General features: G+C 39.9%; 9 non-coding genes across 9 annotated transcripts; all 9 read left to right on the forward strand.

Moving 5' to 3' along the window:
• The first annotated feature begins 8,439 nt into the window (after positions 1 to 8,439).
• Positions 8,440 to 8,505, forward strand: LOC114689049. The gene has a single exon (XR_003733853.1). It is a non-coding gene; the product is annotated as a small nucleolar RNA SNORD109A (small nucleolar RNA).
• Positions 8,506 to 12,697: 4,192 nt separating this feature from the next.
• On the forward strand, positions 12,698 to 12,776 carry LOC114689051. The gene has a single exon (XR_003733855.1). It is a non-coding gene; the product is annotated as a small nucleolar RNA SNORD109A (small nucleolar RNA).
• Positions 12,777 to 16,844: 4,068 nt separating this feature from the next.
• LOC114689047 lies at positions 16,845 to 16,922 on the forward strand. The gene has a single exon (XR_003733851.1). It is a non-coding gene; the product is annotated as a small nucleolar RNA SNORD115 (small nucleolar RNA).
• A 936-nt stretch (positions 16,923 to 17,858) lies between these two features.
• On the forward strand, positions 17,859 to 17,937 carry LOC114689042. The gene has a single exon (XR_003733847.1). It is a non-coding gene; the product is annotated as a small nucleolar RNA SNORD115 (small nucleolar RNA).
• Positions 17,938 to 19,649: 1,712 nt separating this feature from the next.
• Positions 19,650 to 19,727, forward strand: LOC114689044. The gene has a single exon (XR_003733849.1). It is a non-coding gene; the product is annotated as a small nucleolar RNA SNORD115 (small nucleolar RNA).
• A 2,696-nt stretch (positions 19,728 to 22,423) lies between these two features.
• LOC114689043 lies at positions 22,424 to 22,501 on the forward strand. Its single transcript, XR_003733848.1, has one exon. It is a non-coding gene; the product is annotated as a small nucleolar RNA SNORD115 (small nucleolar RNA).
• Positions 22,502 to 22,984: 483 nt separating this feature from the next.
• On the forward strand, positions 22,985 to 23,063 carry LOC114689035. The gene has a single exon (XR_003733841.1). It is a non-coding gene; the product is annotated as a small nucleolar RNA SNORD115 (small nucleolar RNA).
• A 1,729-nt stretch (positions 23,064 to 24,792) lies between these two features.
• On the forward strand, positions 24,793 to 24,870 carry LOC114689041. The gene has a single exon (XR_003733846.1). It is a non-coding gene; the product is annotated as a small nucleolar RNA SNORD115 (small nucleolar RNA).
• Positions 24,871 to 25,353: 483 nt separating this feature from the next.
• On the forward strand, positions 25,354 to 25,432 carry LOC114689055. Its single transcript, XR_003733858.1, has one exon. It is a non-coding gene; the product is annotated as a small nucleolar RNA SNORD115 (small nucleolar RNA).
• Positions 25,433 to 26,751: the final 1,319 nt, after the last annotated feature.

Below are 26,751 nucleotides of genomic sequence, written 5' to 3' on the forward strand. Positions count from 1 at the left end.
GTTTTTCTGAATCAATGACAACAACAAGTCTCAGTGGATGGTGATCAACTAATACAAATGGCAATCTGGTGTCCATATTGGAGGTGCTCTTGAGAGCAATGATGTTTCCAGAACAAAGCTATCACTATCACTCTCTTGGTTGAAGAGTGACAGATGACAGTGTAGACTGACTTTGAATCTGAGATTTTGAGGAAATAGCATTTTTTCAGTGTCCCAAAACTGACATAATACTTCCTCATTTACTTTTCATTTGAAAGTCACTGTATCATATGTTATAGTGTACACCTGTTTTTAAGTAATTGATTAATGTAGTCTTAAACCAGAGAATCCAAAGAGGTGAAATCACTGCAATATTCCCTTAGCAGCTTTATCACCCTTGCAAGTGACATTTACTTTCCTACATTTGGGAAAGTACAAGAAAGTGTTTGTGGGACTCACTGTCTGTATAATGGAGAATTTTGGAAGCATGTGCCTCTCCTGTTTCTTTCCTTGATTTTTCATCAATCTTAGATAGTTCATGTATTTTGAGAATCATTTGTTTTCTATGTATTGACAGTGAATTTCTCATTCTTCTTAGAAGAAGTTGGATTACCTCTTGAAGCTAATGATCATTGTATTGTTCAGGCATCAGATCAAACAGCTTTCAGAATTTGATCTACTCATTAACTACATCTTACCATGATAATGTCTTTTTGACATATTTATTAAATGTTATGCTCCCCAGTCCTAACAGCCATCTCCCTCTTGAAGTATGTCGTGTTAAGGGTGTGTTTAGGTTTCATTACATTATTTGTTTTTAATTAGCAATCTAAGAGCATTCACACACTTAATGTTAGTCATGAACAAAAACACAAGCTACTTCCAACAAGCATTCCAAACAGTTACATGAGCCAGGAAAACAACCAGCTGAAGAAAAAAAGAGACAAACATATGTACAGGGAACAGATAAAGAAGCAGGCACTCTTAAGTTTCTCAACTGAAACATTGAAGAATGACATGCACTACACTCAGAATATTTCATTCAAATCAAATTTAAAACAAAACAAAAGAATATGTCATATTTTACTGAGACATGATGACAGGAAGAATTTTGGAATCATGATAGATCAGTTGAGTGAAGATGTTCACCAAGCAGTGTTCATTGAAAGGGAAATTGAATGGAGAACCTCGTCCTAGTCTGGTAGTGACGTACACTATTCTCAAACAGAAATCAAGAAAGGAATTCAAGATTGCCATCCACTTATCATTGTCTTTTAGAAAATACCTTATTTCAGAGACACATATTTCTCACAATACGCAATTCCAAGATCTTATCCATCTTGGAAATGAGTGCAATTGCCCAAGATCCAGGAAAACATCTGCATTTGGAAGTGTTTCTAGGATTTCATACTTCATTCTATAATGTTGTGACTGTGCAAGGGTGAATCAAATTAATGATACACATCAAAGGAACTAGGTACTTGCCTAAGAATTCTTCATCACTTGGCAGGAATATCAAAATATCAGGCTTTCTCTCTCTTAACACATGTTCAATATGCTCTTGAATCCTGTGATAAAACAAGAAGATATATATATATATATATATATATATATATATTATAAAATAATAATATAATAATAGATAATATATGCTCCATATCTTCTTCCTCTTGAGTACAACTACCATTATCCTTTCAAAGTGACACTCTCTTTTATCCTTTATTGTCAAATGTGTTTAGACTGACTGCTTTAGAAGAAGCACTCAGGAAGAAAAGGTGTCCATGCAAGACAAGGCAAAAGTTAGGAAAGCAATGAAATACCTGAGTGTTTGTTGGAAATACTGTATATGCTAGGATGTTTGTAGGGTGTAGTTCATGACACATAGTTGTCTGGACACATTTCCATTCCTGATATATTTTATTTCTATTTTTTGTAGGTTAGAATCCCAGAGGGCTACTTATTCCTCAGGCAGGAGAGGTAAGCATCGAATATGATTCTCATGACTCAGTAACTCTTTACTAATAATGGAGATTTCTTAAAATCAGGATCTGTGACCTCAGTAGTTCAATTTGATGTCTATGATTTCATTCTCTTAACAGTTATATTTGGATTCATGCTACTTATCAAGTATATGACTTTTCATTTCCATTATTGTATGTCTCATAGAGTGAAATTCCCTTCTCAAGCTAGTGAAAAAGTAAACAAATATTACCATGGCCTGTTTGCTTCTTTATTTAACAGACCTCAGTTGTGTGAAGGTTATTCTGTAATGACTTTCTTGACCACCTCCACATTCATGCATTCAGTTCAAAGGTGATTTTCAAATATTCAGTCTTAATGCCTCCTATGATTCCCTATCTTACTATCCTCTAAACTCCAAGCATCACACTACTGTTTATACCTTGTCTGATCATGTTCCATAATAATCGGTATGTCAACAGAGACCTGTCCAGACTGTAGGTTCCTAGAGGACAGAGAATCAATTCATTGATTTGGCTTATGTGATTTGTATAAATGTGGATTCTTAAAATGCTCACACTGTGTTTTCATTACTTTTATGTTTGCTTTGGATGTTAGAGGTGACTTTAAGTATTTTCGTGGGAAATTACTCAAAATTTTCTTTTGCTACATCTGACTTAAGTAAAGCATCTTACTGGACATTTATACAAAAGATTAGGATGTGGTACAACTCTACATACCCATGACTAGACATACTGGCAAAAATCATTTTTATATTAAAAAATTGCCATTTAGGAATTCCTAATATTGAACCTTTGTGGAGTTATGTGAATAAATAAAACATGGTGTGATAGCAAAGACGTGTTAAATCAGACTCAAAAGACAAACCACAGTATTTGTCATGCTGAAATGCATTAGAGTTTATTAGTGACATATACAGACATTCTTTTTGGTTTCTCTGTGGTTCTTGTCCTGACTATAGTAGAGAAATATCCAAGATAGTGATGGTAATGGGACACAAGTTTCAGGATTCTACATAACAGTCACAGTTACAGGATGAACTGGAAGGTACATACTGGGCTGTGAGGTAGAGGACAAAACCTTGAGGTATAATAGTAGGAGAACGAGAATAAGGAGGAGGTGATGAAAGAATCTACCAAAAAGTTCTTGATGAATATATTCTAATATAATCTAACCTATAGAATAATTATCAAAAGATATTTAAAGATGGCATTTTAGATGCATTTTCAGAATATGTTGGCTTTATTTTCATGGAAATCAGATTTTAGAATGAGAAGTCAAACAATAAAAATTGCCCAATGTGTTTCTCTTTTCTCAGTAACTATGGCACCATAGAGGCTTCAATATGTTGTTCACCTAATTTATGCTGTAAGAAGCAGGCGACCATATATTCATGCTATCTATGGTTCAGCCCTCTATTGAAATTCTGAATAAGCAGCCTGGTGCTCAATCCTTATTTTCCTTTCAAAGCTGTGGAGATTAGCTACTCTAGCTTTTACATTTCAGTGGAAGTATTCATGTGTAAAGAAAGGATTTGTTGGGTTCTGAAGATAAGTCTCAGAATTATATTAATAGCAATCTGAAGTCCAGATAGGATGTCTTCTTGAGAGCAATGGTGTTTTCAGAAGATGGCTGGCACTCTTACTATTTTTAGGATAACAGACAACAGTGCTGACTGTCTTTGTTCTCCTATATTTTGAGGAAATGGCAACTTTTCATGTTTAAAACTAGCTCCAATATTTGCATTTTTAACATTCCATCTGAAAAGTACTGTGTTAAACAATGTTGTCAATCATTTTAAAGTTATTGACTCATGCAAGCCTGAAAGAAAGAATCCAAAGAGGTGGCAGTAATGAAAAAATCACTGAACATCTCACTGGCTGCCCCATGGGAATTTTACATTCTTACATTGGGGAAATAGCAAGAAGAAATAATAGAAATTACTGCAAGCATAACTGACAATTTAGGAGGACACTGCCTCTATGCTCCTATCCACAATTTGGCAACAATGTGAGATAATTCACCATGTTGTGAGAATAATTCCTTTTCTATATATTGTCAGTGAATATATCCTTCTTACTGAAAGCTGTATTACTTTGGATGCTAATAGTTATCTTACTGTGAGGCACCAGATCAATCAGCTCTCAGAATTTACCTGCTTACCAAATACTTCTTTCCATCATAATGTCTTCTTGGCAAAATCATTTTTTTTGTTATGGTCCAGGTTATAACTGCAATCTGTGTTTGAAGTACAATGCATGAACTGTGGACTTTAGTTCCCTTACATTATTAGTCTTTATTAGTAAGCTGAGAGCCTTCATACACACTGTAGGTCACAAACACATCCTACTTTCAATAGTCATTCCACTCAGATCTATGATTCAGGAAAACATTCAGCTCAGTACACAAAGAGGCAAGCAGGTGCACAGAGAGAGAGTAGATAACAAAGCAGACACTCTAAGTTTTTCAAGTGAAACATTGAAAAACCACATACAATATGCTGAGTATTTGAGTCTCATCAAATGAAAATTGAAAAAAATATATTTCAAATTTCACTGAGCCACGATAAAAGGAAGGAGTTAGGGCTCATGATAGATCAGTTGAATGAAGGCCTTCATGGAGCATTATATTTTCAAAGGTATAAAAAAAGAATTCATGCCGGGCGGTGGTGGCACACACCTTTAATCCCAGCACTCAGGAGGCAGAGGCAGGTGGATCTCTTTGAGTTCGAGGACAGCCTGGTCTCCAAAGCGAGTTCCAGAAAAGGTGCAAAGCTACACAGAGAAACCCTGTCTCAAAAAACCAAAAAAAAAAAAAAAAGAATTCATAACAAATGTATCTAATGTGTGTGTTTTATATATATATATATATATATATATATATATATATGTATATATATGTCAAATCCTTTCTCTGCTTGAGTATAAGCAACACTATACTTTCAAAGAGCCAACTCTCTATTATTTCATTGTCAAATGTGCTTAGATTGACTGCTTTAGATGAAGTGATTAGAAAGAAAAGGTTTCTTTGCAAGATAAACCAAAATTTAGAAAAGCAAAGGATCTACCGAAGTGTTTGTTGGGAAGGTTGTATTGGTAGGATAGCTGCAGGTGTGTTTAGCTAGGCATACAGAGTTGTGTGGACACATTTCCATCCCTGATATATTATAATTCTATTAAATTGCAGCTTAGAGTCCAGCAGAGCTTGTAGCTAGAGTTTTCCTTCCTTGCCCACAGTCAGGACAAATCTGTCACCGGCCAGTCCCACAGCCGCTCAGATGCAGCCAAGTAAACACAGAGACTTATATTGCTTACAAACTGTATGACCGTGGCAGGCTTCTTGCTAACTAGTCTTATAGCTTAAATTAACCCATTTCTATAAATCTATACCTTGCCACATGGCTTGTGGCTTACCTATATCTTCACATGCTGCTTATCATGGCGGCGGCTCGCTGGCAGTGTCTCCTTCTGCCTTCCTGTTCTTTCTTTTCTCCTCTCTGTTAGTTCTGCCTATACTTCCTGCCTAGCCACTGGCCAATCAGTGTTTTATTTATTCACCAATTAGAGCAACAGATTTGATACACAGACCATCCCACAGCAAGAGCTACTTATTCCTTAAGTGAGAGAGGTGAGCATCAAATCTGATTCTGGTGACTTGGTAACTCTAGAATATAGTAGGTATATCTTATAATCAGGATCTATAATATCAATAGTTTGAGGAATATGACTAATATGATTGTACTCCCTTGAAAGTTATGTTGAGATTCATGATGATTTATCAAATTTATCATTTTTAAGTCTTCCATTAATTTAGGTATCATAGAGTGTAATTTCCTTTTCAAGCTAGTGACAAAGTTACCAAATTTTACCATACCATGTATGCTTCTTAATTTAGAAGACCCCAGTTGTGTTAAGGTTATGCTGTAAGGACTTTCTAGATCACCTGAAAATTTAAGCTTTCTGTTCAAATGTGAATTTCTGATATTCAATCTTAAAGCCTCCCTTGATTACCTATCTTATTCTCCTTTAAATTTTTTGCCACAGACTCCTTTTTCTTTCCTATCTTGTACTATTCCCTAGCTGAGTAGTGCAACAGAAGCCAGTCCTGAATATAGGCTCCTAAAACACAGAGAATCAGGTTTACATGTTTGTCTTATTGAACATATATAAGAGGATACTGAACACACCCCCTCTGAGTTTTTACCACTATTTTGTTTTGTTTTTCAAGTTACAGGTGAATCAAAACTTTTTTATGGGACATTACATAAAACTTGTGTTTTAGCATATCCAATTTAAGAAAAGCATCTTACTGTACAATAACACAAAAGAGGAGGGTATGATAGAACACTAAATGTTCATGCTCAGACTAATTAGCAAGAATCAATTTAGGGATCACTAAACTGAATTTTTTAAAAATTAGGTGAATAAATACAACATGGTGTGATAACAAGGAGATTTCATCCAAACTCAAACACCCTGAAAATGTATCTAAGATTATTGCTGAACATTTACCAATCAATTTGTTGCTTCCCCTGTGGTTTCTATTCAGACCAGAGCAAAGAAACATGCAGGAGGATGATGGCATTGGGGCACAAGCTTCAGAATTCAGAAGAGTATTGACAATTGAAGAATGAAATGGAAAGACCATACTTGGGTGTGAGATAGAGGACAAAATATTTAGGTAGAAAAGGAAGAGGAAACTGAGAAGCTGAGAGGAGAAGGAGGATGAGGAATTAGCTAACAAAAAAATCTCCTGATAAATATATTGTCATGAAATTCAAAATGTGGATGCCTGTTTAAAGATATGTAAAGATGGACAGTGCCATTTTAATGACAGATATATTTTAGTTCTATATTGTCAAAAAATTAAAATCCCAGAGGGCTAAAAATTATTCAGGTGGGAGAGGTAATCAAGAAATCTGATACTGGAAACACAATAACTATTAAGGCTGAAGAGTTCTTAAAGAAGGGTATATGACACCAGAAGTTCAATGAATATTGTTTCTTTGATTTAATTCTCTTGACAGTTATATTTGGATTCATGCTAGAGTATACAAGTTTTCAATTTTCAGGTCTTGATTATTCTATAACTCAGAGATTAGAATTCCCTTACCAAGCTAGTGACAAGGGAAACAAATATTTCCATTCCCTGTATGCTTCTTGATTTAAAAGATCTCAGAAGTGTGAAGGTTATTTTGTAATTACATGCAAGACCATCTCATAGCTCATGCATTCCATTCAATACTGAATTTCTGATGCTCAGTCTTGCAGATTCATTATCTTTTTGTCCTATGCAACCCATCAAACAAGCGACTATCTCTACCTTGTTTGGTTATTTACCTAATAACACAAAGACCAGTATAAAATGTCAATCCTAGAACACTGAGGATCAAGTTTAGGTCTTTACCTTATCTGACTTGTATAGATTAAGATTCTGAAAATATCTCCTCTGGGTTTTCAATAGCATTTTGTTTGCTTTGCAAGTTACAGGTGACTGTAAGTGTTTGTTCAGGGAAGTTACTCAAAACTTGTTCTGTAGTCTATCTGGTTTAAGACAAGCAATTTGCAGGACAGATACAGAAATGAAGAGGATGTAGCAGAACTCTAAATTCCCATGTTTTGAACAACTTAGAAAGAATCAATATATGTATAGAATTCTTTTCATTAAGGGATTCCTAAAATTGAACTTTCATAAACAGAGGTGAATAAATACAATACGATGTAAATACAAGAATGACTTTTTATCAGAACTCAAACACACACACCACAAGGCCTGCCAATGAAAATGCATCTGTGATTATTTCTCACATATACTTATCTGTTTTATGTTCTCCTTGGTTTTCTATCACAGCCGTAGCAGAGAAACAACAAGGAGGGTGCTGATTTGGAAAACAAGTGTGAGGTTTTCAATAGTGTTGACAGTTGGGAAAGCAACTAGAAAGCCCACACTGTGCAGTGAGATAGAAAAAAAAAACTATGGGCATTTAGAGGCAGAAGAGGTAGAGGAGTTTGAGAAAGAGGAAGAGAAGGAGCAGGAGGAGGAGGAAAAAGCTACAAAAAGTCCTGAATATTAGATTTTCATGAAATCCGAAAATTAGAATGCCTCTCTAAAAATATTAAATGGTAACCCATGACATGTTGAATGCCTATTTAACACATTTTGTCTTTTTTCTGATGGAAATCTGATTTCAAGATGAAAACTCATCCCATGAAAGTCCACTAATGTGCTTCTCTTTGTTATCAGAACCTGTGGCACAATAGAGGATTGATACTTATTCATGTCATCTATGTTCTAAAATGCAGATGACAGTTTTTTTCTTGCAATATTTTGTTAAGGACCTCTGCTGAGGATGAAAACAACAAGCCTGCTGCACAATCTTGATCTTCCTTTTTAAAGCCAAAGAGAATAGCTGTTCCAGCATTGCCCTAGCAGTGGAAACAGTCATGTGGTGAGAGAGGTTGTTGGATCAACATGTTGTCTGGATCAACAATGACAACAAATCTCTGAGGACGGTGATCAACTTATACAAATGGCAATCTGAGGTCCAGATAGGAGATCCTCTCAAGAACGATGACATTTCCAGAATCTGGCCCAAACTCTTCCCCTTTGAAGGATGACAGAAAACAGTGCAGACTGGATTTGGTCTCCTCAATTTGGATGAAATCACAATATTTGTGTGTGCCCAACCTGTCCTAAAAATTGCTTCATTCCTTTCCATCTGGAAAGTACTGTAGTAAATATATGGTGTACATTGCTTTTAAGTTATCCAATCATGCAAGCCTGAATGAAAAAATATCAAAAGATGTAGAAGCAGTGAAAGAATCATTGAGCATCTCCTGGCACTTCCATGGGAATTTCACTTTCCAAATTGGCAAAAGGACAAGAAAGGATTACAGGACTCACTTCCACCAGAACAGGACTGTGCCTCTCCTGCTCCTTTGTGTCATTTGGCCACAATGTGAGATAATTCACCATGTTGTGAGAAAAAGTCTTTTTCTATATATTGTCACTGAATATACCCTTCTTACTGGAAGCTGTATTTTTATGGGTGCAAATAGTCATCTTACTGTGAGGCACCAGATCAAACAGCTTTCAGATGTTGACCTGCTCACCAATCACATCTTACCATCATAATGTCTTCTTGACAAAATTATAATTTTTGATGAGGGTCCATGACTTAAGTGCATTGTGTGTTTGAGGTAAAATGTTAGAAGTGAGGGCTTCAGTTTGTTTACATTTTGTGTAGGTATTAGTAAGTTGAGATCATGCACACACATCATAGGCCTCAAAGACTGCCACATGTTACTTCCAAAAAGAATTGCATTCAAAATGATCAGTCAGGAAAACAATTACCTGAGAATAGGAAGAGGCAAGCAGGTAATCAGAGAGTAGATAACAAGGCAGGCACTCAAAGTTCCTGAAAGGAAACGTTGAAGAACCACATGTGCTCTGCCAAGATTATTTGAAACACTACAAAAGAAAGATGAAACAATGACATACTGATACATACATATATGTGTAGCAGGAATCTTAAAAGTTCTTATTAATAAAATCAAACCTGAGGCCAGTTATTGGGGTCAATGCTGGTACATCAGAGAGACAGAACAAGTCACAGCTACCTCACCTCGCCAGATCCTGAGCTGGTCTTGTCTCCTCAGACTGGAGACCTCTGAGTCCTCATTCAGAATGGGTCTCAGCTGAATTGCTGCTCAAAAACCTGAATGTTTAACCAGCCAAATGCTTAACCAGCCAAATGCTTCTAGTTCCTGGTGTTCACGCCTTATATATCTTTCTGTCTTCTGCCTACACTCCCTGGGGTTAAAGCCTTGTTTTCTGGGATTAAAGGCACGATGAGTCACCATACCTGTCTGTATCCTTGAACACATGGATTTCTGCCTCTGGAATGCTAGGATTAAAAGTGTGTGCTACCACTGGCTATCCTTTATGTTTAATATTGTGGCTTCTCTGTCTCTGATCCTAGATAGGTTTATTAGCATGCACAATATTTGGGGGAATACAATACCACACACACACACACACACACACACACACACACACACACACACACATATATATATATATATATGACATTGTTTCATAGAGATTCTATAAAAAGAGGCATTAAGAGTCATGATAGATCACTTGAAGGGAACACTCACATAGCAAAGTTTCTTGAAGTGGAAATAGAATTTTGAAACTTGTCCTAGTCTGGTAGTGATACACACCATTCTCAAAGAGAAATCAGCAAAGGAATTCATGTTTGCCATCCAGGTAACCTTCTCTTTTATCAAATGCTTGTTTTCAGAGAAAATTGTCAAGTCCACAGACCATAATTTCAAGATCATACCCATCTCTGAAGAGAGTGGAATTGCCCAAGATCCAGGAAATTATCTGCATTGGGAAGGGTTTCTAGGATTTCATACTTCATTCTGTAATCTGTGACGTGAAAGTCTCAATCATAACCAGTGGATATTACAAATCAAGAAGCAGGTGCTTGCCCAAGAATTCTACCAGACTTGGAAGGAATATCATGGATAGAGTCAAGCTTCCTGCCTCCTAAGAGCACACATTCAATGTGCTCTTGAACCTTGAAACAGAACACTAAATCTAAGACACAAATGCCATATCTTTATCCTATCTGAGTAAAACTACCACTCTCCTTTCACAGTATTTCTGTATTTCTATCTACCACTCTCCTTTCACAGTATTTCTGTATTTCTATCTCTTTTTCTTCTTTCATTGCCTAATGTGTTTAGACTGAATGCATCAGAGGAAGCAATCAAGAAGAAAATGTGTCCTGTCAAGATAAGCCAAAATTTAGGAGAGCAAAGAAAGGACATCAAAGTTTGTCAGGAAGTTTGTTTTTGCTTGGATGTTTTCAGGGTGTGGCTAGTAAGGCATGCAGACACCTATCTGTCCTGGATATATTTTATTTCTATTTTGTTACAGGTTAGGATCCCAGGGATGGTACTGATTCTTTTTGCAGAGACATAAGCAAAACATCTGATTTTTATGACCTGCAAACTCATTTCTAAAGCTGGAGATTTCACCAAATTAGAATCCATGGCTTATGGAGTTCAAAGAAATGATTTCTCTGATTTGAATCTCTTAACAGTTATGTTTAGATTCTTGATATCAAGTTTATCAATTTTCAGGTTTCCTTTATTCTATGCCTCCTAGATTGGAATTCCCTTATCCAGCTAGTGAAAAGGGAACCAAATATTTCCATTCCATGTATGCTTCTTGATTTAAAAGATCACACTTGTGGGGCTGGAGAGATGACTCAGCAGTTAAGAGCACGGGTTACTCTTCCAGAGGACCTGAGTTCAATTCTCAGCACCCACATGGTGGCTCACACCTGTCTGTAACTCCATTTCCAGGGGATTTGACACCCTCACACTAATCTCCATAAAGTAAAATTAAATAAATTATTTTAATAAAAAAATCCCACTTGTGTGAAAGTTATTTTGTAATGACACTCAAGACCACCTCCTAGTTCATGTTTTCCATTCAATAGAGATTTTCTGAAGTTCAATCATAAAGATTCCCAGATTCTCTCTTTTTCTCCTTTACAGTCTATCCATCAAATTACTAACTCTACCTTGCCTGGTCCTCTTCCCTAATGCTGAGTAACCAGTCAGAGACCAGTACTGAATGTATGTTCCAGAGCACTGAGGATCAAGTTTAGTTCTTTACCTTGTCTGACTTGGATAGATTTGGATTCTGAAAATACCCGCTCTGAGCTTTCAATACTATTTTGTTTGCTTTACAGTTACAGGTGACTCTAAATGTTTGCTCAGGGAAGTTACTCAAAACTGGTGTTGTACTCTATCTGTTCTAAGACAAACACCTTCCTGGACAGATGCAGAAATGAGCAGGATGTGGCTAAACTGTAGTTCTCATTCTCTGACCAATTATCCAGATTGAATTTGTACATAAAAATTGCTGCCATTTAGGAATCCCAAAAACTGAACTTCTGTAATTTGATTTGAATAAATACAACACAGTGTGATAGCAAGTGACATTTCATCCAGACTCAAACATCCACCATACAAGTCATGCCCCTTTAAATGAATCTGTGATCATTTGTTACATACACAAATTTATTTGTTGCTTTCCCTCCAGTTTCTATTATGACCCTAGCAGAGAAACACCCAGGAAGATGTTGGCTTTGGAACATTAAGCTCTGGATTCAGTAGACTATTAACATTTGAATGATCACCTGAAGGTTCCATACTCAACAGTGACAGAAGACAAATTCTAGGCCTGGCATAGGCAGAGGAGTTTGAGAAAGAGGAGAAGGAGGAGGAATAAGGGGAGAAATCTAACAAAAACTCCTGAATATTAGATTTTCATGAAATCCAAATTTTGGAATGCCTATCTAAATATATTAAATGGTGACCCATGTCTTCTTGATGACTATTTAATACATTTAGCCCTTTTTCTCATGGAAATCCTTTTTCAGGATGAAAAGTCATCCCATAAATGCCCTAAAATGTGATTCTTTTTGTTATCAGTACCTGTTGCACAATAGAGTACTGATACTTGTTTAACAATCTGTGCTCTAAAAAGAGGATCACAATTTATTCTTGCAATAGCTGGTTCAGGACTTCTGCTTAGGACCAGAGCAACAAGCCTGTTGCACAATCCTGATCTTCTTTTTCAAATAGGAAGAGAATAGCTGTCCCAGCATTCACATGGCAGTGGAAATAGTCTCATGGTAGGAAAGGGTTTGTCTGGATCAATGATGATGTCAAGTCTCTGAGGACAGTGATCAACTCATACCAATGGCAATCTGAATTTCAGATAGGAGATCCTCTCAAGAACAATGTTTCTAGAACCTGGCCAAAACTCTTCCCATTTGAAGGATGACAGAAAACAGTGCAGACTAGATTTGGTCTCCTAAATTTGGACGAAATCACAATATTTTGGTGTACCAACCTGTCCTAATATTTGCTTCATTCCTTTCCCTCTGGAATATACTGTACTAAACCATAGTGTGTATATTCCTGTTAAGTTATTGACTCATATAAGCCTGAATGAAAAAAAATATCAAAAGATGTGGAAGCAGTGAAAGAATCATTGAGCTTCTCCTGACACTGCCATGGGAATTTCACATTCCTACATTGGAAAAAGACAACAAAGGATTACAGGACTCACTTCCACCAGAACAGGACTGTGCCTCTCCTGCTCCTTTGTGCCATTTGGCCATAATGTGAGATAATTAATCATGTTATAAGAAGAATCCTTTTCTATATATTGTCACTGAATATACCTTTCTTTCTGGAAGCTGTATTATTATGGATGCTAATAAACATGTTACTGTGAGGCACCATATCCATCAGCTTTTTTAATTTTACCTCATCATTAACCACATCTTACCACCATAATTCCTTCTTCATGAAATTATTTTTTTGAGCATCCATGTCTTAAATGCATTGTTTGTTTGAAGCACAAGGTTTGAAGTAAGGGCTTTAATTTCTTTACATTTATTTTGTAGTTTTTAGTAAGTTTAGATAATGCACACACATCATAAATCTCAAACAATTGCACATGTTACTTCAAACAAGTATTGCACTGAGAATTATCAATCAGGAAAATAATCATCTGAGGATAGGAAGTGACAAGAGTGAGTAGATAAGAAGGCAGACACTCAAAATTTTTAAAGTGAAACATGGAAGAACCACCTGCACTGTGCTGTCATTATGTGAGTCACTACAAATGAAAAATAAAACTTTATACGTGTGTGTGTGTGTGTGTGTGTGTGTGTGTGTGTGTGTGTGTGTGTGATTGTTTCATACAGATAAATTAATATGAATGTTTAGGAGTCATATTACATCACTTGAATGGATACCTTCTCCTTGCAAAGTGTATTGAAAGGTAAGTTGAATCTTGAACCTTGTCCTAATCTGGTAGTGATGCACACCATTCTCAATGAGAAATCAACAAAGGAATTCATGTTTGCTATGCAGGCATCCTTCCCTTTTACAATGTGACTATTTTCAGAGAGAACAATATACCTCAGAGTCCTTAATTTCAAGGTCTTACCCATCTCCAAATGAGTGGAATTGCCAAAGATCCAGGAAAATATCTTTATTTGGATGGGTTTCTAGATTTTCACACATCATTCCATAATCTGCTGCTGGGCAAGTTTGAACAATTTCCCAGGTGATATTACACATCAATGGAGCTAAGTGATTGCTCAAGAATTCTATAAGACTTGGAATTAATATCTTAGCTATGGTCCATCTTCCTGCCTCCTAAGGCCCAAATTCAGTGTGCTCTTGAACCCTGAGATATAACACGAAGTCTAAGATACAAATGCTATATCTTCTTCCTGCTGGAGTACAGCTACTGCTGTCCTTTGAAAGAGATATCTCTCTCTCTGTCTCTCTGTCTGTCTGTCTCTCCCTTCATTGCCTAATGGATTAAGACTGCCTCATTAGAGGAAGGATAGGTGAGAAAATGTATCCCCTCAAGAAAAGCCAAAATTTAGGAGAGCAAAGAAATCACATCACTGTTTGTCAGTAATGTTTTATGTGCTAAGATGGCTTCATGTTTTTACTAGTAAGGCATGGATCCTTACCTGGACACCTATTTGTGCCTGATATATTTTATTTATATTATGTTGCAGGTTAGGATCCCACAGAGGCTACTGATTCTTCTTACAGAGAGGTAAGCACCACATCTGATTTTCATGACATGCTAACTCTTTTCTCAGGCTTGGAATTTCATGAAATTATTACCAATGGCCCCAGGAGTTCAAGGAAATGATTTCTGTGTTTTACTCCTTTGAGAGTTATGTTTGGATTCTTGATAAAATTATCAAGATTATCAAATTTCAGGTCTCCTTTATTCTATGTCATATTTTGAAATTTTCCTTATAAGCTAGTGACAAGCTAACCAAATATTTCCATTTTCTGTATGCTTCTTGACTTAAATATCCCCATTGTATGAAGGTTATTTTTTAATGAGACTCAGGACCACCTCCTATCTTATGCTTTCCCTACAATATTTAATTTCCAATATCAAACTTAAAGACTCCCTGGATTCCCTATCTTTATCTATTTTAAAGACCATCCATAAAAGTCCCATTTCTACCTTGTTTTATTCTCATCTCTAATGCTGAGTAATACCACAGTGATCAGTCCTGAATGTAAGTCCATATCCCACAATTATTCAAGTTAAGTTGTTTAGTTTATACCACTTGTGTTGATGTGGATTCTGAAAATATGTCCTCTGATTTTTCAATACTATTTTGTTTACTTTGCAAGTTATAGGTGCCACTAAGTTTTTGACATGGAAGTTTTCAAAATATACATTGTACTTTTTCCAATTTAAGAATAGCATCTTATTGGACATTTGCAGAAATTAGAAGGATGTGACAGAACTCTCAGTTCCCATGCTCTGACTATTTAGCAAGTATCAATTAGTATATAAACAACTTTGCCATTTAGGTATCCCTAAAACCGAACTTTTGTAAACTGAGGTGAATAAATACAATATGGTATGATAACAAAGAGATTTTATCAAACACACACACCACGTGGCCTACTCCTGAAAATGCATCTGAGTTCATTGCTGACATATGCTAATATTTTTGTTGCATCCCCTCAGGTTTCTATTATGACCATAGCAGAGGAACATCCAGGAAGATAAGGGCTATTTTGTATGTTAGGATCCCAGTAGTGCTACTGATCTTCATGGAGAAAGGGAAGCACTCGATTTAATTATCATGACCTGCTAACTCTTTTCTAAACCTGGGCATTTCATGAAATTAGGGTCTGTGGCCTGTGGAGTACCTGTTCCCACCTTTTTCCAGGGTGTTCTTGAGTAGTGTTGGATAAGAGATTTAGATAGAAATAAAGATTTGAGAGAGGTATATAGAACTTCAAGATAGCCTTGGTAGGGCATGAGTCCTTATCCCTCAGCCCCTTCTGTCTCATCTTAAGGGTTTTTTAATGTAATGCTAAGCTGTGGAGCAAAATACCTCCTCCTAGCACAGCCAAGTGCAGTCCCTTCCAACCTCCTGGTAACCATGCACATTGATAATCCATCCCCTTATGCAGCCCTGCTGGGCAAAGCAAGCTCAGATCTAGCTTGGAATCTTCTGTGTTCTCCCACAGGTCCCTCCTCTTAATTTTTTTAAGGATTCCTTCAGGCCCCTCAGATAGACTGTGCCATAATATGAAGCTTAGAAGTCATGATAGATCAGGTGAATGGGTACATCCACCTAGCAAACTTTAATGAAAGAAAATTGAATGGTGAACATTGTCTAAGTCTGGGAGTGATAAACACCATTCTCATAGAGAAACAAAAGGAATTCATGTGTGTCACCCATGTATTCTCTTTTAGAAAATGTGTGAGTTCAGAGAAACCAATATTCCTCACAGTACATTATTCCAAGATCTTACCCATCTCTGAAATGAGTGGAATTGCATGGGATCCAGGAAAATATCTGCATTTGGAAAGGTTTCTAGGATTTCATACTTCATTCTATAATGACATTTATGTACAAGTTTGAATCATACTCCAGGTGATGTTATACATCAAGGGAGGTAGGTGCTTGTACAAGAATTCTCCAAGATTTTTTAAGGAATAGCATGCATAGGATCATACTTCCTCCCCTTTAAGAGGACGTGTTCAATGTGCTCTTGAATTCTGAGAAAGAACAAAAAAAATTAAGAAATAAGTACCACAACCTTCACGCACTAGCACAACAATAATGCTTTCAAAGGGAAAACTCTCTCTAAATTAATTTGTTCCCTGAGTTCAGACTGTATACTTCAGAAGAAGCAATCTGGAAGAAAAGAGCTATGGAGAAAGCCCTGGCACACAATATTTTTGTGTCTCAAATGCAGCATAGCTGCACACTTTAGGGACCTGGAGCAATGATGACAAATAAATACCATGAAGAAAGATGATAACATAATAATCATGCTAAATAAATTACTAAGAAGCCCGGCCTACATGATGGGGGCAGGGGGAGAGAAGGGGCCTAAAAGTCCTTGGGGGATTCCTTGAGTTCCATGGCACAGGCCGTTATTCTCATGCTGTTTCTCCATTTGAGGAATCCTATAATGTTCAGGTTCACAATCATAGGAGAGAATTAAGAAGAAAATTGATTCTCATGGTTCCCTTGAAGAGATTTTACCAGGACTGACTTTTTTTCAACTCCATGCATATCTTACAAAATATGAACAAAAAAATTCTGTGACCACACTAATGTGTAATTTCCCAAGGGGTCTAGAGTAGGCAAGCAAAACAGGCTGAGAGGATGCACAGAAGATTTCTGAGAGAACAGATCCTCAAGTGGCAATTCACCTGTGGGTCTCAACATTTAAATAGATAGTGCTCAATCATGGAGAGCAGATGACAGGTCTCTGAATTGGTTGAGCCAACATAAGAATCACAAGGAGAAAACTATAAGAAGCCCTGCATAGTGTCATGAAAATTGTCATCAGTCTAATGCTAAGAGTCAGAGTATGAGGGGAAAAATGCCTTTATTAAAACACTGAAGTTAAGTCTTGGGCAGACAAGAAAGGAACCTATCTCTAAGTGTGTAGCAGGACACACTATGGCTCAGATTTTCAAAGTGCCAGAAATTTACTGCTCCATAGCATGCCTTCAGACTATGGTCACTTCCCTCAGACTATGCAGTGGTATCAAGGGTCCATATCAAGAGTACCCTGATATCCTCCCTTTCTTTTTCCCCCCAAAAATACCCTTATAATGAAGACACCTCATTCTGCTGGATCCCTTGAAGCAGATTTCAGCATGCTGGGTTGTATATTGGGCCTAAGCTTCTTAGGGCCAGGACCTATATCAGGGCTGGTAGCCCTGGTAAGCCATGTTGTTTGTGTCCCAAAATCATGAGGAGCTGTGCTCTCTGGAGACCTGGGTCTATGATGACAAACCAGTGTCATATAGAGGGATGATAACATAAATATCATGCTCAATGAGATCATGCTGAGGCCCAGGATCTGGGACAGGGGAGAAAGAGGTGCCTGGTGTCCTTGTGGCTTCTTTGAGGCTCAATTTGCAGGCCCTAATGTCCCTAAGCCCTGATTGTCCACCTGAGAAACCCTATACTATCCAGTTGCAAATATGTAGCAGAGCCCTGAGGGCTCCATTCAAAGCACCTCGTGTGACTCTCTACCCTTGTGCAAGGTTTTAGTTGCCAACACATTGCTCATGTCCCCATCTCTTCTGTCTTTCAGTCACTTGGGATTTGTTTAAGAGCCCAAAGCATCCTGGCACATTACAGGTAAGTGAAAGAATAAGCCCAAAGGCTGGGATCTCTATGGGTCTTGTGCATTCCCCTTCTAAAGCTGCTGATACCTCAAAAATCTTTCCACTTTAGAATCACAGTCTCCAGGCTCTGGCTTGATTGTGGCAATGTTCTACCACTCTGGACTTTGGGTACAGAATGGCAATTCCAAATGCCTACCCTGTCCTGGACAATTCCAAGGGAACTGGACAGGAGCCACTGATCACGGACAGCAGGGGAATGACCAACTTCTCTTGTTCTTGCCACAGGAATAGAGAAAATTACACTTCACTTTACTTCCCCACCCAGTTTTATCCTTGGGCATCCCATCTCAATTGGAAAGGGCAGGGAAGGCACTCAAAATCACATTTTTACAGAAGGCTTGTGAGCCACTTCCTGCTGAAAGGGCTTTCTTTCATAGGAGCAATTTGGCATACTCTTAAACTGAAGATGAAACTGGGCCACTTCTTGGGCATTTTGGCATAGGGACATCTTCAACATCCTAGTGCTGGACAGTGACACCATGTCATTCCCTCCTCATGTGACTTAGAGACCCCATTTGATTGACCTCCCATCCAAAAGGCCACAGGAACCAAGGTGGGATTGTGTATCTGGGGAGACATTCTCTACAAGGCCTCAAGGCCATGAGCCGTGTTTATTTTCAAACCCTCTCAACAATTGGTATTAGCAATGAATTTTAGCTCCATGCATATCCTACAAAGCTGTAACCATACCATTCTCTGAGCAGTGTAATGTGGAATTTCACCAGGAGTCTAGAGCAGGCAAATGAAATACCCTGAGGAGCAGCAAATGACACCCTTGGGAGAATGGATTTTAATGTAGGGATTTGTCTGTGGGTGTCAGCCTTAATACAGATAGTGTTCTACCATGGAGAACTGATGAATGGTCTCTGACTTGGTGGGGCCAAGGTAGGAATCACAAGGAAAAAAGATTTAACTGGGCCTACATAGTGTCTTGACAATTGTCAACAGTCTAATCTTAACAGTCAGAATATGAGGGGAAACATGAGTTTACTGAAACACAAATTACATTTTGGGCAGGCACGAAAGGAACCTATGTCTTGCTGGTTGGCAGGACTCTCGGTATATTTGATTTTCCAAGGACAAAAGAATTACTGATACTTGGCATAGCTTCAGATCATGGTCGCATCCCACAGTAGGGTAATGTCATTAATGGCTCATCTCGAGTGACCTGACATTCACCCCTTTCTTCCTCCAGGGAAGGTTCCCCTTTGAAGAAGAGAATTCATTCTGCTGAATACCTTGAAACAGATTTGACCAGAATGGGCTCTACTTTGGTCCTAAACTTCTGGCCAAGACCCTCATTAGTGCTGGCCGCCCTTGTAACCAATGTTGTTTGTATACCAAACGCATATGTAGCTGTGCTCTCTGAAAAACTGGGTCTATGATGACAAACATATGTCATGAAAAGAGATGGCAACATAAAAATCATGCTGAATAGAATGATGCTAAGGACAAGGCTGCAGGGCAGGGGAGAAAGAGGTGCCTCATTTCCTTGTGACTTCCTTGAGGCCCAATTCAGAGGCCCTGCTATCTTTAAGCCCTGATTCCCCACCTGGAGAATCCTATGCTATCTAATTGCACTTACCTTGGAGAGCCCTGAGGCCTTCCTTCAAAAGCACCTTGTGTGCCTCTCTCTATGCTTGTACAAGGTTTTAGTTGCCAACACACTGTTCATGTCCCTTTATCCTCTTATGTCTGTCAGTTACCTGAGATTTTGTTTCAGAGCCCAAAGCGTCCTGGTACATTTCAGGTAAGTGAAAGAATAAGACCAAGTGATAGAATCTCTACGGTTCCTGTGCATTCCCCTTCTAAAATCTCTGACACCCCAATACTCTTTCCACATTAGTAGAACAGCCTTCAGACTCTGGCCTTATTGTGGCAATATTCTACCCCTCAGGCCTTTGGATGCAGAATGGCAGTTCCATACTCTCCCTGTCCTGAACAAATCCAAGGGAATTGAACAGGAGCCACTGATCACAGACTGCAAGGGAATGCCCATAGGTGGAGTTAGGAGGCTCAAGCTTCTCTGGTTTATGCCACAGGTATAGACAAACTTACACTTGATTTTTCTTCACTGCCTAGTTTTGTCCTTGGACCTCCCATCCTGATTAGGATGGACAGGGGAAGACCTTCAAGGCCACATTGTGACAAAAGGCTTGAGAGCCACACCCTTGCTGAAATGGCTTTCATGAGGAGCCATGTGGCATAACCTTAACATCATGGAGCCCCCTAGACACCTCTTGGGCACATTAGGCAGGGGGACATTTTGAACCTTCTATTGCAGGACAGTGCCACCAAGGCATTCCCTACCCATGTGACTTAGTGAATCAACTTGATTGACCTTCCATCTGAAAGGCCACAGTGCCAATATGGGGTTGTGTATCTGGTCTGGCATTCTCTTCCTGGTCTCAAGCCCATGAGCCCTGATTGTTTTCAGACTCCCTCAACATAAGGTTTTTGCAATGAATTTCTGTTTCATATATTTTCTATAAAGTTGTAAGAACACACTTAGTCTTGTATAATAGTAGCGGGACCAGCCTTAATATTATACATCCCAGGGGCTCAGGAGAGAGAACTACTAATGATGAGGACTATTTTCTGGAAAAAGAATCTCAGCACAAAGAGCTCTATAGTCCACTTGCTTTAATTCCTCTGGCATAACATCCTTTATACACAGCTTCAGTTCTGTTCTCTTGCCTAGCTCCAATCTTGCTTGATTTCTCTGTTTATCTACTGCTCCCTCTTAAGTTCTATCTTAACTCTCTTCTTAATTCTGCCTCATCTCTGTCCTTTCCATCTTGTTCTTACCCAGCTAGGACTTTACCATCTGACTCTTCCTCATCTTCCATCTCGTTCCTCTAGTACTCTCTTCTAGCCCTTCAATCTAGTTCTTCCCCATCTCAGTTTGTTCCTCTCAAGTTCTTACCCATCTAGTTCTTCCATTCTCTTTTCTCTTCTCTGATCTCCATTCCCCATGTTCTACCTAAGTCTCCCCGGAATCCAGTTATATCAAGACCCTGGTTGAGCAGGGTCACCAAGCTTGAATTCTACAGGGTCATAAAGGCAGGTAAAAAGTTTTTCCTCAGGCAGTGAGTACCAGGCTTTCTTTAAGAATACAAAATGAGAGTGGTAAAAGAGAAGGTCAACAGATTGCTAATAACCATTAGCATATCACTGTTAGACGTTGAAAGTGGCTCAGGGAGATAACTGATTACAGAGAAAGCCTTTCCTGAGGCTGTTTTCCAAATACCTGGAATGTGTATGTACAGAGAGGGATAAGTCCACACTGTTAGCCCGTCTTAGGGAAAACTCAGCGAGAAAACCATGAAGACACACAGGATTCTCATAACAGAATACAGGTGATATATAAGAAGCCAAATAGCACCAAAAACTCCTTGGAATTTGGCTTACTCTGTAGGAATTACCTGATACCTCCAGTAGTAACTTTGCCATAACTACCTGAGTTCTTAGGATATATTCTTGTGGCCTGCAGCAACTTTGAAGACCACTGTGATGTGATATTTCATTCAGGGTTTAGAGCAGACAAGAAATACAGGCTGGCAAGCAGCAAATGACACTCTTGGGAGAATGGATTTTGATGTAGGAATTTGACTGTGGGTCTAGGCTATTATAATAATAGTGCACTAACCTGAGAATTGATAAGTCTCTGACTTGGTGGGGCCAATGGAGGAATAAAAAGAAAATATATTAAACGAGTTCTGCATAGTGTCAGGACAATCATATTCAGTCTAAAGATTAGAACATGAGGGTAAAGGTGACTTAATTGAAAATCAGAAGTAAAATGTGGGAAAACATGAATTTACTTACCAATTAATGTGTGGCAGGAAACACTGTGTATATGATTATCAAAGGGTCAAAGACATACTCTTCCCTGGGAAGAATTTACACAAAAGACCATGCTTTGTGATCAAAGGTCAATCTCAACAGAGCCCTAACATACCTGTCCACAGAATGAACCATTTAAGAGGAGATTTTACTCTGTTGAATCCCTTGAAGCATATTTGACAAGAAATGGATGTAACTTCAGCCTCAATCGCACATGACCAAGGCCCTCATCAGTGCAGTCTGCCCTTATAGGCAATCTGGCTTGTGTCCCAAACAAATATGTAGCTGTGCTCTCTGGAGAACTGGGTCTATGATGACAAACCTATATCAAGAAGAGAGATGGTGACATACAAACCATACTCAATAGAATGCGCTAAGGCCCAGACTGCAGGGCAAAGGAAAAAGAGGTGCCTCATCAGTTTGTGCATCCTTGAGGCCCAGTAGAAGTCCAACTCTCCCTCAGCCCTGATTCCCCACCTGGGGATTACAATGCTGTCCGGTGGCACATACCTAGGAGAGACCTGAGGCCCCCCTTCATTGCACATTTAGTGACTCTCTACTCTTGGACAAGGCTTTAGTTGCCAAAACACTGCCTTGACACCGGGGTCACATCCCAGAGACCATGCTGTGTCAACAAAGGCCCATCTCAAGAGTTCCCTGACACACTCCCCTTTCGTCCTCCACACCAGGTGCTCTTCCGAAGGAGAGACTCTATTCTGTGGGATCGTTGAAGCAGATTTGTCCATAATGGGCTGTACTTTTGGTCTTAAATTCTCATGGCCAAAGCCCACATCAGTGCAGACAAGCCTGGTAAGCAATGTTGGTTTATGACAAGTGCATGTGTAGCTGTGCTCTCTGGAGATCTGGGTCTATGATGACAAACCTATGTCATGAAGAGAGATGGTGACATAAAAATCATGCTCAATAGAATGAGGCTGAGGCCCAGGCTGCAGGGCAGGGGTGAAAAGGGTGCCTCATCTGCTTGTGGCTTCTGTGAGGCCCAATTCAGAGGTCTAGCTCTCACTAAGCCCGTAATCCCCACCTGGGAATCCTATGCTGTCCAGTGGCACATACCAAGGAGAGATCTGAGGCCTCCCGTCAAAGCACGTCTTGTGACTCTCTACTCTTGTACAAGCTTTTAGTTGTCAAAACACTGCTCAGGTGTCTGTTTCCTCTCATGTCTTTCAGTGACCTGGGATTTTGTGTCAGAGCATGAATCATCCTGGTACGGGTCAGGTAAGTGGAAGAATAAGCCCAAGGGCTGGGATCAGTATGGTCCTGTGCATTCCCCTTCTTAATCCTCTGACACCCTGAGAAAATTTCCACATTAGGAGCACAGCCTCCAGGCTCTGGCCTAATTGTGGCAATATTCTACACCTCAGGCCTTTGGGTGCAGAATGGCAATTCCATGCACACCCTGTCCTGGTCAATTCCAAGGGAATTGGACAGGAGACACTGATGGGGGGAGAAGGAGGGAAATGCCCATAGGTGGAGTCAGGAGGCTCAGAGCTTCTCTGTTTCATGCTACACCTATAGAAAAACTTACACTTCACTTTTCCTACTGGCCTAGATTTATCCTAGCGCCTCCCATCCTGAATAGAATGAGCAGGGGAAGACCTTCAAGGTCCCATTGTCACAGAAGGCTTGAGAGCCACAGCCTTGCTACAAAGGCTTTCATGAGGAGCAATCTGGCATAAACTTCCCATAATGCTACACCCTGGCTACTTCTTGGGCACATTGGGCAGAAGGACATTTTGAACATTCCATCGCTCCTCAGTGCCACCAAGACATTCCGTACCCATTTGACTTGTGAATCCACTGATTGACCTCCCAGGTGAAAGGCCACAAGAGCCAATATGGGATTGTGTTTCAGGGCAGGCGTTCTCTTCCTGGGCTCATGGCCATGAGGCTTGATTGTTTTCAGAATCTCTCAACAGTATGTTTTTGCAATGAATTTCTGCTTCATGGATAATCTATAAAGTTGTAAGAACACATTTTGCTGACCACTGTGATGCGGCGCCCCACCCGGGGTGTAGAGCAGGAAAGTGATATGGGCTGGGAAAGCAGCAAATGACACCCTTGGGAGAATGGACTTTTATGTAGCGATTTGTCTGTGAGTCTAGGCTTTATAGAGATAGGGCTCTACCACGGAGAATTGAGGACAGGTCTCTGCCTAGGTGGGGCCAATGCAGGAATCACAAGAAACAAAGGTTAAATGATCCCTGCATAGTGTCTTGACAATTGTCAAGAGTTTCATGGTAACAGTCAGCACATGAGGAGAAAGGTGCCTTTACTGAAACACTGAAATTCATGGGCAGGATCGAAAGGAATCCATCCATCTCTTACTCTTTGGCAGGGCTCTTCATGTACTTGAATTTGCAAGGGCCAGAGATTTACTGATGCTTGGCATGCCTTCAGACCATGGTCATTTTCCACAGTGTCATCAAGGGCTCATCTCAAGAGTGACCTGACATCCTCCCTCTCTTTCTACACAGAACGTACCGTTTAGGAGCAGATTTCATTCTGCTGAATCCCTTGAAGCAGATTTGACAAGAAATGGCTGTATCTTCAGTTTCAACTGCTCATGGCCAAGGCCCTCATCAGTGCAGTCTGCCCTGGTAGGCAATGTTGCTAGTGTCCCAAACGCATATGTAGCTGTGCTCCCTGGAGACTGGGTCTATGATGACAAACCTATGTCATGAAGAGAGATGGTGACATACAAACCATGCTCAATAGAATGCGCTGAGGCCCAGACTGCAGGGCAGGGGAGAAAGAGGTACCTTATCTGCTTGTGCTTCCTTGAGGCTCAGTTCAGAGGTCTGTCTCTCCCTCAGCCCTGATTCCCCACCTGGGGAATCCTATGCTGTCCGGTGGCACATACCTAGGAGGGACCTGAGGCCTCCCTTCATAGCACATTTAGTGACTCTCTACTCTTGGACAAGGTTAGGTTGCCAAAACACTGCCTTCACACCGGGGTCACATCCCAGAGACCATGCTGTGTCAACAAAGGCCCATCTCAAGAGTTCCCTGACACACTCCCCTTTCGTTCTCCACACCAGGTGCTCTTCTGAAGGGGAGACTCTATTCTGCGGGATCTTTGAAGCAGATTTGTCCAGAATGGGCTGTAGTTTTGTTCTTAAATTCTCATGGGAAAGCCCACATCAGCGCAGACAAGTCTGGTAAGCAATGTTGGTTTGTGACAAATGCATGTGTAGCTGTGCTCTCTGGAGATCTGGGTCTATGATGACAAACCTATGTCATGAAGAGAGATGGTGACATAAAAATCATGCTCAATAGAATGACGCTGAGGCCCAGGCTGAAGGGCAGGGGTGAAAGGGGTGCCTCATCTGCTTGTGGCTTCTGTGAGGCCCAATTCAGAGGTCCAGCTCTCCCTAAGCCCATAATCCCCACCTGGGGAATCCTATGCTTTCCAGTGGCACATATCTAGGAGAGCCCTGAGGCCTCCCTTCAAAGCACGTCTTGTGACTCTCTATTCTTGTACAAGCTTTTAGTTGCCGACACACTGCTCAGGTGCCTGTTTCCTCTCATGTCTTTCAGTGACCTGAGATTTTGTGTCAGAGCGTGAAGCATCCTGGTACGTGTCAGGTAAGTGGAAGAATAAGCCCAAGGGCTGGGATCTGTATGGTCCTGTGCATTCCCCTTCTTAATCCTCTGACACCCAGAGAAAATTTCCACATTAGGAGCACAGCCTCCAGGCTCTGGCCTAATTGTGGCAATATTCTACACCTCAGGCCTTTGGGTGCAGAATGGCAATTCCATGCACACCCTGTCCTGGTCAATTCCAAGGGAATTGGACAGGAGACACTGATGGGGGGGGAAGGAGGGAAATGCCCATAGGTGAAGTCAGGAGGCTCAGAGCTTCTCTGTTTCATGCTACACCTATAGAAAAACTTACACTTCACTTTTCCTACTGGCCTAGATTTATCCTAGCGCCTCCCATCCTGAATAGAATGAGCAGGGGAAGACCTTCAAGGTCCCATTGTCACAGAAGGCTTGAGAGCCACAGCCTTGCTGCAAGGGCTTTCATGAGGAGCCATCTGGCATAACCTGCCATAATGCTACACCCTAGCTACTTCTTGGGCACATTGGGCAGAAGGACATTTTGAACATTCCATCGCTCCTCAGTGCCACCAAGACATTCCCTGCCCATATGACTTGTGAATCCACTGATTGACCTCCCAGGTGAAAGGCCACAGCAGCCAATATGGGATTGTGTTTCAGGGCAGGCGTTCTCTTCCTGGGCTCATGGCCATGAGGCTTGATTTTTTTCAGACTCTCTCAACAGTATGTTTTTGCAATGAATTTCTGCTTCATGGATAATCTATAAAGTTGTAAGAACACATTTTGCTGACAACTGTGATGCGGCGACCCCACCCGGGTGTAGAGCAGGAAAGTGATATGGGCTGGGAAAGCAGCAAATGACACCCTTGGGAGAATGGACTTTTATGTAGCGATTTGTCTGTGAGTCTAGGCTTTATAGAGATAGGGCTCTACCACGGAGAATTGAGGACAGGTCTCTGCCTAGGTGGGGCCAATGCAGGAATCACAAGAAACAAAGGTTAAATGATCCCTGCATAGTGTCTTGACAATTGTCAAGAGTTTCATGGTAAC

Source organism: Peromyscus leucopus, chromosome 1 (assembly GCF_004664715.2).
Source record: "Peromyscus leucopus breed LL Stock chromosome 1, UCI_PerLeu_2.1, whole genome shotgun sequence".
NCBI classification, from domain to species: domain Eukaryota; kingdom Metazoa; phylum Chordata; class Mammalia; order Rodentia; family Cricetidae; genus Peromyscus; species Peromyscus leucopus.